A 12,072-nucleotide genomic window follows, 5' to 3' on the forward strand; every position below is an offset into this window, starting at 1 on the left:
TCTGCAAGCCAGAAGGGAGAGGCAGTACATACTGAAAGTGATTAAAGGGAAAAACCTACAACCAAGATTACTCTACACAGCAAGGATCACATTCAACTTCAACAGAGAAATTAAAACCTTTACAGACAAGTAAAAGTTAAGAGAATTCAGCACCACCAAACCAGCGTTACAACAAATGTTAAAGGAACTTCTCTAGGCAGGAAACACAAGAGAAGGAAAAGACCTACAAAAATAAACCCATAACAATTAAGAAAATGGTAATAGGAACATACATAGCGATAATTATCCTAAATGTAAATGGATTAAATGCTCCAACCAAAAGAAACAGACTGGCTGAATGGATACAAAAACAAGACCCATATATATATGCTGTCTACGAGAGACCCACTTCAGCCCTAGGGACACATACAGACTGAAAGTGAGGGGATGAAAAAAGATATTCCATGCAAATGAAAATCACAAGAAAGCTGGAGTAGCAATTGTCATATCAGACAAAATAGACTTTAAAATAAAGACCATTACAAGAGACAAAGAAGGACACTACATAATGATCAAGGGATCAATCCAAGAAGAAGATATAACAATTGTAAATATTTATGCACCCAAAGTAGGAGCACCTCAATACATAAGGCAAATGCTAACAGCCATAAAAGGGGAAATCAACAGTAACACAATCACAGTAGGGGACTTTTAACACCCCACTGTCACCAATGGACAGATCATCCAAAATGAAAATAAATGAGGAAACACAAAATTTAAATGACACATTAAACAAGATGAACTTAATTGATATTTATAGGACATTCCATCCAAAAACAAGAGAATACACTTTCTTCTCAAGTGCTCATGGAACATTCTCCAGGATAGATCATATCTTAGGTCACAAATCAAGCCTTGGTAAATTTAAGAAAATCGAAATCGTATCAAGTATCTTTTCTGACCACAGTGCGATGAGACTAGATATCAATTACAGAAAAAGCTCTGTAAAAAACACAAACACATGGAAGCTAGACAATACACTACTTATAACCAAGAGATCACTGAAGAAATCAAAGAGGAAATCAAAAAATACCTAGAAACAAATGACAATGAAAACAGGATGACCCAAGACCTATGGGATGAAGCAAAAGCACTTCTAAGACGGAAGTTTATAGCAATAGAATCCTCAAGAAACAAGAAACGTCTCAAATAAACAACCTAACCTTACACCTAAAGCAACTAGAGAAGAACAAAAAAAACCCCCAAAGTTAGGAAAAGGAAAGAAATCACAAAGACCACATTAGACATAAACGAAAAATAAATGAAGAAAACAATAGCAAAGATCAAAAAACACTAAAAGCTGGTTCTCTGTGAAGATAAGCCATTAGCCAGACTCATCAAGAAAAAAAAGAAGACTCAAATCAGTAGAATTAGAAATGAAAAAGGAGAAGTAACAACTGACACTGCAGAAATACAAAGGATCATGAGAGATTACTACAAGCAACTATATGCCACTAAAATGGACAACATGGAAGAATTGGACAAATTCTTAGAAAACGACAACCTTCCAAGACTGAACCAGGAATAAACAGAAAATATAAACAGACAAATCACAAGCACAGAAATTCTAACTGTGATTAAAATTTTCCAACAAACAAAAGCCCAGGACCCGATGGCTTCACAGGTGAATTCTATCAAACATTTACAGATGACCTAACAACTATCCTTCTCAAACACTTCCAAAATACAGCAGAGGGAGGAACACTCCCAAACTCATTCTATGAGGCCACCATCACCCTGATACCAAAACCAGACAAAGATGGCACAAAAAAGAAAACTACAGACCAATATCACGGATGAACATAGATACAAAAATCCTCAACAAATACTAGCAAACAGAATCCAACAGCACATTAAAAGGATCATACACCATGATCAAGTAGGGTTTATCCCAGGAATGCAAGGATTCTTCAATATATGCAAATCAACCAATGTGATAAACCATATTAACAAATTGAAGGAGAAATCCATATGATCATCTCAATAGATGCGGAAAAAGCTTCCGACAAAATTCAACATCCACTTATGATAAAAACCCTCCAGAAGGCAGGCACATAGGGAACATACCTCAGCATAACAAAGGCCACACATGAGAAACACACAGCCAACATCATTCTCAATGGTGAAAAACGGAAACCATTTCCTCTAAGATCAGGAAAAAGACAAGGTTGTCCACTCTCACCACTATTATTCAAAACAGTTTTGGAAGTTTTAGACACAGCAATCAGAGAACAAAAAGAAATAAAAGGAATCCGAACTGGAAAAGAAGAAGTAAAACTGTCACTGTTTGCAGATGACATGATACTATACATAGAGAATCCTAAAGATGTTACCAGAAAACTACTAGAGCTAATCAATGAATTTGGTAAAGTAACAGGATACAAAATTAATGCACAGACATCTTTTGCATTCCTATCCACTAATGATGAAAAATCTGAAAGAGAAATTAAGAAAACACTCCCATTTACCTTTGCAACAAAAAGAATAAAATACCTAGGAATAAACCTAACTAAGGAGACAAAAGACCTGTATGCAGACAACTATAAGACACTGGTGAAAGAAATTAAAGATGATATCAACAGATGGAGAGATATACCATGTTCTTGGATTGGAAGAATCAACATTGTGAAAATGACTATACTACCCAAAGCAATCTACAGATTCAATGCAATCCCTATCAAACTACCAATGGCATTTTTCACAAAACTAGAACAAAAAATTGCACAATATGTATGGAAACACAAAAGACCACAAATAGCCAAAGTAATCTTGAGAAAGAAAAATGGAGCTGGAGGAATCAGGCTCCTGGACTTCAGAATATACTACAAAGCTACAGTAATCAAGACAGTATGGTACTGGCACATAAACAGAAATATAGATCAATGGAACAGGATAGAAAGCCCAGAGATAAACCCACGCACCTACGGTCACCTTATTTTTGATAAAGAAGGCAAGAATATAAAATGGAGAAAAGACAGTCTCTTCAATAAGTAGTGCGGGGAAAACTGGAAAGCTGCATGTAAAAGAAAGAAATTAGAACACTCCCTAACACCATACACAAAAATAAACTCAAAATGGATTAAGACCTAAATGTAAGGCCAGACACTATAAAACTCTTAGAAGAAAACATAGGCAGAACACTCTATGACATAAATCACAGCAAGATCCTTTTTGACCCATCTCCTAAAGAAATAAAAACAAAAATAAACAAATGGGACCTAATGAAATTTAAAAGCTTTTGAAAAGCAAAGGAAACCATAAACAGGACAAAAAGAAAACCCTCAGAATGGGAGAAAATATTTGCTAATGAAGCAACTGACAAAGGATTAATCTCCAAAATATACAAGCAGCTCATGCAGCTCAATATAAACAAAACAACCCAATCCAAAAATGGGCAGAAAACCTAAATAGACATTTCTTCAAAGAAGATATACAGATTGCCAACAAACACATGAAAGGGTGCTCAACATCACTAATCATTAGAGAAATGGAAATCAAAACTACAATGAGGTATCACCTCACACTAGTCAGAATGGCCATCATCAAAAAATCTACAAACAATAAATGCTGGAGAGGGTGTGGAGAAAAGGGAACCCTCTGGCACTGTTGGTGGGAATGGAAATGATACAGCCACTATGGAGAACAGTATGGAGGTTCCTTAAAAAACTAAAAATATAACTACCATAGGACCCAGCAATCTCACTACTGGGCATATACCCTGAGAAAACCATAATTCAAAAAGAGTCATGTACCACAATGTTCACTGCAGCTCTATTTACAATAGCCAGGACATGGAAGCAACCTAATTGTCCATTGACAGATGAATGGATAAATAAGATGTGGCATATATATATACAGTGGAATATTACTCAGCCATAAAAAGAAACGAAATTGAGTTATTTGTAGTGAGGTGGATGGACCTAGAATCTGTCATACAGAGTGAAGTAAGCCAGAAACAGAAAAACAAATACCGTATGCTACAAAAAAAAAAGGAAACAAAAAAAAAAAAAAAAAAAAAATGGTTCTGAAGAACCTAGGGGCAGGACTGGAATAAAGACATAGAGAATGGACTTGAGGACACTGGGAGGGGGAAGGGTATGCTGGGTGAAATGAGAGAGTGGCATAGACTTATATATACTACCAAATGTAAAAAGATAGCTAGTCAGAAGCCCCCGCATAGCACAGGGAGATCAGCTCTGTGCTTTGTGACCACCTAAAGGGGTGGGATAGGGAGGGTGGGAGGGAGATGCAAGAGGGAGGAGCTATTGTGATGTATGTATATGTATATCTGATTCACTTTGTTATAAAGCAGAAACTAACACACCATTGTAAAACAATTATACTCCAATAAAGATGTTTAAAAAAATTTAAAAATAAAATAAAAGATTCAAATCACAAAACTATATTCTGACTCCAATTAAATTAAAAATCGTTCACCAAAAGGTATCTTTAATATCCACAAATATTAGAAACTGAATAATACATAAGTCAAAGAAGATATCAAAAAGATTTTGGAATGTATTTACAACTGAAAGAGAAAGAAAACACAAAATATCAAAACTTTGGGGATGCAACTAAAGTAGTACCTAAAGAAAAATGTATAGTATTAAAATGACACTGATAGATCAGAGAAAGGTCCCACATTGATGACCTCAGCTTCCACTTTAAGAAACAGGAAAAGAAGAGCATATTAACCCCAAAGTAAGCAGAAGAAAGGAAACCAGTGAAAAAGAAAACAGGATAACAATAGAGACAATCAATGAAATCAAAAAGTGATTCTTTAAAATACTCTATAAAATTTAAAAATCTATAGGCAAACTGATAAGGATTAAAATAGAAGATACAAATTACTAACTTAGGAGCAGAGAGGTAATATCACTACATATTCTAAAAATATGAACAGTAAGAAAATATTTTTAATAACTTTATACCAATAAATTAAAAAACTTAGATGAAATGGGCAAGTTTCTTGAAAAACACAAACCACCAAAACTCATTTTTAAAAATAGGATCACCTGAATAGCCCTACATCTATTAAGGAAACTGAACTTGAACTTGTGGTTACAAAACATTCCCCACAAAACAAAATAAAAACGTCCAGGTCCAGGTGGTTTCAATGGGGAATTATGCCAGATATTTAAGGAAGAAGTAGTATCAGTTCTACAAAAATCATTCCAAAATATTGAAGAGCCACAAATACTGCCTAATATTCTATGACACCAAAGACATATGACAAGAAAGAACTACAGATCAATATATCACTCGTGAATACAGAAGCAAAAATTCTCAGCAAAATTCTAGCAAGTTGAATCCAACAATATATGAAAAGAACACTACACCATGATGAAATGGAGTTTATTTCAGGAATGAAAATTTCTTTTAACATTCATAAATTACTATATTAACAAACTAAAACAGAAAAATCATTATTATCTCAACAGATATGGAAATAGTACTTGCCAAACTCCAACATCAATTCCTAATAAAAACTGTTACTAAACTGGGAATAGAAGGAAATTTCATCAACCTATAAAATACATCTACAAAAAACTTATAGCTAACATAATCTTAATGATGAAAGACTGAATGTATTCCCCTTAAGATCAAGAACAGGGCAAGTTATGTCTGTTTCCCGAGGCTCTCTGTTTTTCTTCATTCAACAGACAGCTGATTTTCCTGTGCAGTGCCAGCTGCATCGCTAAGACATGATAGTGAAGATTGGAGTAAATGGATTTGTCTGTATCAGATATCTGGTCACCAGGGCTGCTTTTAACTCTGGCAAAGTGAAAACGTTGCCGTCAATGACCCTTCATAGACCCCAACTTCATGGTCTACATGTTTCAATGTGATTCTACCCATGGCAAGTTTGATGGCACAGTCAAGGTTGAAACTGGGAAGCTTGTCATCAATGAAAAGTCCATCTCCATCTTCCAGTAATGAGATCCTGCCAATGTCAAATGGGGTGATGCTGCTGCTGGATATATGGTGAAGTCCACTCATGTCTTCACTACCTTGGAGTAAGCTAAGGTTCGCTTGAAGGGTGGAGCCAAAAGGGTCATCATCTCTGCCCCTTTTGCTGAAACCCCCATGTTTGTGATGGGCATAAACCATGAGAAGTATGTCAACTCCCTCAAGATTGTCAGCAATGCCTCCTGCACCATCAACTGCCTGGCACCCCTGGCCAAGGTAACCATGACAACTTTGGCATCATAGAGGGACTCATGACCACAGTCAATGCCATCACTGCCACCCAGAAGACTGAAAATTGATGGCCCCTCTGGGAAACTATACAGTGACAGCCACAGGGTTTCCCAAAACATCATTTTGGCATCTACTAGCACTGCCAAGATTGTTGGCAAAGTCATCCCTGAGGTGAAGTGGAAGCATACTGGCATGGCCTTCTGTGTCCCCACCAACAGTATGATGATCATAGATCTGACTTGCCATCTGGAGAAAGTTGCAAATATAATGACACCAAAAAGTTGGTGAAGCAGGCATCAGAGGGCCCACTAAAGAGCATCCTGGCCTACACTGAAAATCTTGCTGTCTCCTGCAACTTTACCAGTGACACCCACTCTTTCACCCTTGATACCGTGGTTTGCATTGCCCTCAATAACCACTTTGTCAAGCTCATTTCCTGGTAGGACCATGGATTTGGCTACAGTAATAGGGCAGTGGACTGATGATCCACATGGCCTCCAAGGAGTAAAAGCCCTCTGGGCCACCAGCCACAGCGAGAACATGAGAGGAATAGAGATATGCTCAGCTGCTGGGGAGTCCTTGCCCCAACTCAATCCCCCAACCCACTGAGAATCTCCCATTCTCAATACAGTTTCAATCTCAGACCACTTAAAGAATGGGAGGGGCTCAGAGAGCCCTACCTTGTCATATACCACCAATAACTATAATGTACGCAGTCAAAAAACTTTTTTGTACCAGAGATTTTAGCCAATGTAGTGGCTAGAAATGCAGTGAAAAGAAAAGGAAATAAAAGACATCCAGATTGTAAAGAAAGAAGAAAATCTATCTTTACTGAAGACAACACAGTCATGTATGTAAAAAATCCCATGAAATCTACAAAAAGAGCTACTAAAATTAAAATTGTGTTTAATTAGGGGAAGTTCTATAAAAAATATAGGGAACTCTGACCTTTCTTCATAATACTTCCATAAATCTAAAATTATTTCAAAATAAAATGTTTAAAAAAAAGGAAAACCTTACTCAAAAAAAAAAAAAAAACACAACCAAAAAAGTGTGTTTAGCAAGTTTGCAAGAAACAACTCAATAGGTAAAAGTCAACTATATTTCTATATGCTAGCAAAGAACAATTAGAAATCAAAATTTTTTTAAATATCATTTACAATATCAAGAAAAATATTAAATACTTAAGAACAAATTTGACAAAATATGTACAAAGTTGTACACTAAAAACTACAAAATATTGCTGTGAAAAGTTAAAGAGGACCTAAACAAATGGTGAGATAATATCAAGTTCATGAATCAGAAGACTAAATATTTTTATGATGTTAATTTTCCACAGATTTATCTTTAGATTCAATACAATGCAATCAGAATCCCAGCAAGCTTTTTTTGTAGAAATTCACTAATTCTAAAATTCATATGGAAATACAAAGGACCTAGGATAGCCAAAGCAACTCTGAAAAAGAAGAACAAAGTTGGATACTTACACTACCTGACTTCAAGACTATGATAAAACTATAGTAAACAAGACATTGTATGGTATTAAAGATAGATTATTTGAAGAGAACAGAGGAATAGAAAGTCCACCTACACATATATGCAAGTGATTTTGACACAGGTGCAACAGCAATTCATTAAAGAACGAACAGTCTTATCAAAAAATTGTGTTGGAACAAATGGATATCCTTAGGCCATACCATATCCAAAACAAACCTGTATATCCTCACCACACCATATACAAAAATTCACTTAAAAATAAATCATAGATCTAAAAGCAAAACCTAAAACCATAAAACTTCTACAAGAAAATGTACAGGGAAATTTTTGTGACCTTGGATTAAGCAAAAAATTTTCTAGATTTTAATACCAAAGCACAACCCACACAAGAAAATTTGACAAATTGGACTTTAACAAAATTATGAGCTTCTGTTCTTCAAAGACACTGTTAAGAGAATGAAAAGGAAATGGGGACTGGGAGAAAAATTTTGCAAATCACATTTTCTTTTCTATTCTTTGATCCATAATAGATAAAAAAAATCAATGATCTTAAAAAAAAAAAATGGGCAAAGAATTTGAACAGATACTTCAGCAAAGAAGATATACACATGGCAAGTAAGAACATGGAAAGGTGCTCAACATCATTTGTCTTGAGAGAAATGCAAATTAAAACCATGAGATACTACTCATATCTATTACAATGGTGCTGATTAAGAATACTTCACATACCAATGTTGACAGGGATGTAAATCAACCACAACTCTCAAACACTGAACTACCATACAATCCAGTCATTCCACTCTAGATATTTAGTCAACAGAAATGACAGCATGTTTCTATACAAAGACTTATACATAAATATACATAGCAGCTTTATTTATACTAGCCCCAAACTGAAATAACCCAAATGTCTATTAACAGGTAAATCAATTTAAAAAATTGTGATATGGGGCTTCCCTGGTGGCGCAGTGGTTGAGAGTCCGCCTGCCAATGCAGGGGACACGGGTTCATGCCCCGGTCCGGAAAGATCCCACATGCCGCGGAGCGGCTGGGCCTGTGAGCCATGGCCGCTGAGCCTGCGAGTCCGGAGGCTGTGCTCCGCAACGGGAGAGGCCACAACAGTGAGAGGCCCGCGTACCCCAAAAAAAAAAAAAAAATTGTGATATGTTCATACAATGGAATGCTACTCAGCAATAAAAAGGAATGAAATATTCAAATATCCAACAACATCCGTTGAAAATCTAAATCAGTCAGGTTCTCAGATTGCTTCTTCTTGAAACAGCAGAATGGGAGATTTATCCCCTGAAATGAATAAAACACATAGTCTCTGGATTAGAGGCAACAGGCCCAGATGAGGGCAGGGGAGCTAAATCGTATGAGGTAAGGAACTGAACTTTTTTTCCCTCTCAATAATTAAAACACTTTTTCAGGATTTTTTATTGAATCATTCTTCCTCTTCCTGCTTCTTTCAAGTGTTAACTTAACCTTAAACTAAATTTTTATACAGGTATACCCCATTTTATTGCACTTCAATTTATTGTTTTGCAGATACTGATTTTTTTTTATATCTTTATTGGAGTATAATTGCTTTACAATGCTGTGTGAGTTTCTGCTGTACAACAAAGTGAATCAGCCATATGTATACATATATCCCCATATCCCCTCCCTCTTGAGCCTCTCTCCCACCCTCCCTATCCCACCCTTCTAGGTGGTCACAAAGCATCGAGCTGATCTCCCCGTGCTATGCAGTAGCTTCCCACTAGCTATCTATTTTACATTTGGTAGTGTATATATGTCAATGCTACTCTCTCGCTTTGTCCCAGCTTCCCTTTCCCCCACTGTGTCCTAGTGGCAGGGCAGGCATAAAGACACAGACGTAGAGAATGGACTTGCTTTTCTTTTTAATTGAAGATTTGTTGCAACTCTGTGTTGAACAAGTCTATCTTCACTGTTTTCTAACAGCATTTGCTCAATTCATGTCTCTGCAATTCATTTTAGTAATTCTCACAATATTTCAAATTCTTATTTATTACTATATTTGTTATGATGATCTATGAATTGTTTTGGGGCATCAAGAAATATGTCCACATAGGACAGTGAACTTGATGAATCTTGTACGTGTCCTGACGGCTCCACAGACCGCCATTCTCCACCTCTCTCCCTCTCCTGAGGCCTCCCTCTTCCCCAAGACACAGTATTGAAATGAGGACAATTAATAACCCTACAGTGGCCTCTAAGTGTTCAAGTGAAAGAAAGAATCACACATCTCTCACTTTAAATCAAAAGCTAGAAATGATTAAGCTTAGTGAAGACATGTCAAAAGCCACGATAGGTTAAAATCTAGGCCTGTTGCACTAAACAGTTAGCCACATTGTGAATGCAAGGGAAAAGTTTTTGAAGGAAATTAAAAGTGCAACTCCAATGAACACATAAATGATAAAAAAGTGAAACAGCCTTACCGCTGATAAGAAGAAAGTTTTAGTGGTCTGGATAGATCAAATGAGCCACAACATTCCCTTAAGCAAAAACCTATGCAGAGCAAGACCCTAACTCTCTTCAATTCTATGAAGGCTGAGAGGGAGGTGAAAAAGCTGCAGAAGAAAAGTTTGAAGCCAGCAGAGGTTGGTTCATGAGATTTAAGGAAAGACTCTATCTCCATCACATAAAAGTGCAAGATGAGGGAATTCCCTGGCAGTCCAGCGGTTAGGACTCTGCACTCCCACTACAGGGGGCCTGGGTTTGTTCCCTGGTCAGGGAACTAAGATTCCAGTAAGATAGATAGATAGATAGATAGATAAATAAATTTTAAAAACCAACAAACACAAGTGCAAGATGAAGCAGCAAGTGCTAATGTAGAAGCTATAGCAAGCTATCCAGAAGATCTAACTAAAATAACTAATGAAAGTAGCTGTGCTAAACAACAGATTTTCAGTGTAGACAAAACAGTCTTACTTTAGAAGACTATGCCATCTAGGACTTTCATAGCTAAAGAGGAGAAGTCAACATCTGGCTTCAAAGCTTCAAAGGACAGGCTGACTCTCTTGTTAGGAACTAATGCACCTGGTGACTTTAAGCCAACTGTAAATCAACTATACTTCAATTTTTTTAATTAATTAATTAATTAAAAATAAATTGAAGCCAATGCTCATTTACCATTCTGAAAATCCTAGGGCCCTTAAGACTTATGCTAAATCTACTCTATGTTCTATAAATGGAACAAGAAAGCCTGGATGATAGCACACCTGTTTACAACGTGGTCTACTGAATATTTTAAGCCCACTGTTGAGACCAATTGCTCAGAAAACAAGATTCCTTTCCAAATAGTACTGCTCAATGACAATACACCTGGTCACTCAAGAACTCTGATGGAGATGTACAATAAGATTAATGTTGTTTTCACACCTGCTAACACAACATCCATTCTACAGCCCACATATCAAGAAGTAACTTCAACTTTCAAGTCTTATTATTTAAGATACATTTCATAAGACTAAATCTGCCATAGATAATGATTCCTCTGATGGATCTGGGCAAAGTCAATTGAAAACCTTCTGACTTAGACGCAAGAGGGAGGAGATATGGGGATATATGTATATGTATAGCTGATTCACTTTGTTATAAAGAGGAAACTAACACCATTGTAAAGCAATTATACCCCAATAAAGATGTTAAAAAAAAAAAAAACCTCTGGAAAGGATTCACCTTCTGAAAGACATTAAGAACATTTGTGATTCATGGGAAGAGGTCAAAATACTAACAGGAATTTGGAAGAAGTTGATTCCAACTCTCATGGCTGACTTTGAGGGGCTCAAGACTTCAGTGGAGGAAATAACTGCAGATGTGGTAGAAGTAGCAAGAGAACTAGAATTAGAAGTAGAAACCAAAGATGTGACCAAACTGCTGCCATCTCATGATATACCTTGAATAGGTGAAGAGGTGCTTCTTATGAATGAGCAACAAAAGTGGTTTCTTGAGACAGAATCTATTCCTGGTGAAGGCACTGTGAAGACTGTTGAAATGACAACAAAGAATTTAGAATACCACATAAACCTAGTTGATAAAGCAGCAACAAGGTTACAATATGGGTAAAATGCTATGAGACAACACCCCCTGCTACAAAGAAATCGTTCATGGAAGGAAGAGTTCATCGATAGGGCAAACTTCATTGCCGTCTTATTTTAAGACATTGCCACAGCCGCCCCAAACTTCAGCAACCACCACCCAGATCAGTCAGCAGCTATCAATACAGAAGTAAGACCCTCCACCAGCAAAAAGATTACAACTTGCTAAAGGCTCAGATGATGGTTATGATTTTTTAGCAATAAAGAATTTTTC

General features: G+C 36.5%; 1 protein-coding gene and 1 pseudogene across 5 annotated transcripts in view; one reads left to right on the plus strand and one right to left on the minus strand.

The window, feature by feature from the left end:
• ANKS1B (ankyrin repeat and sterile alpha motif domain containing 1B) overlaps window positions 1-12,072 on the minus strand; it is a 1,179,755-nt gene that overhangs the window by 1,012,989 nt on the left and 154,694 nt on the right. The window lies entirely within an intron of this gene.
• LOC113620883 (glyceraldehyde-3-phosphate dehydrogenase-like) lies at window positions 5,754-6,748 on the plus strand (annotated as a pseudogene).

The sequence above is a fragment of the Aethalodelphis obliquidens genome, unplaced genomic scaffold, assembly GCF_003676395.1.
Source record: "Aethalodelphis obliquidens isolate GAN/ISIS:26980383/991018 unplaced genomic scaffold, ASM367639v1 scaffold8, whole genome shotgun sequence".
NCBI lineage: Eukaryota > Metazoa > Chordata > Mammalia > Artiodactyla > Delphinidae > Aethalodelphis > Aethalodelphis obliquidens.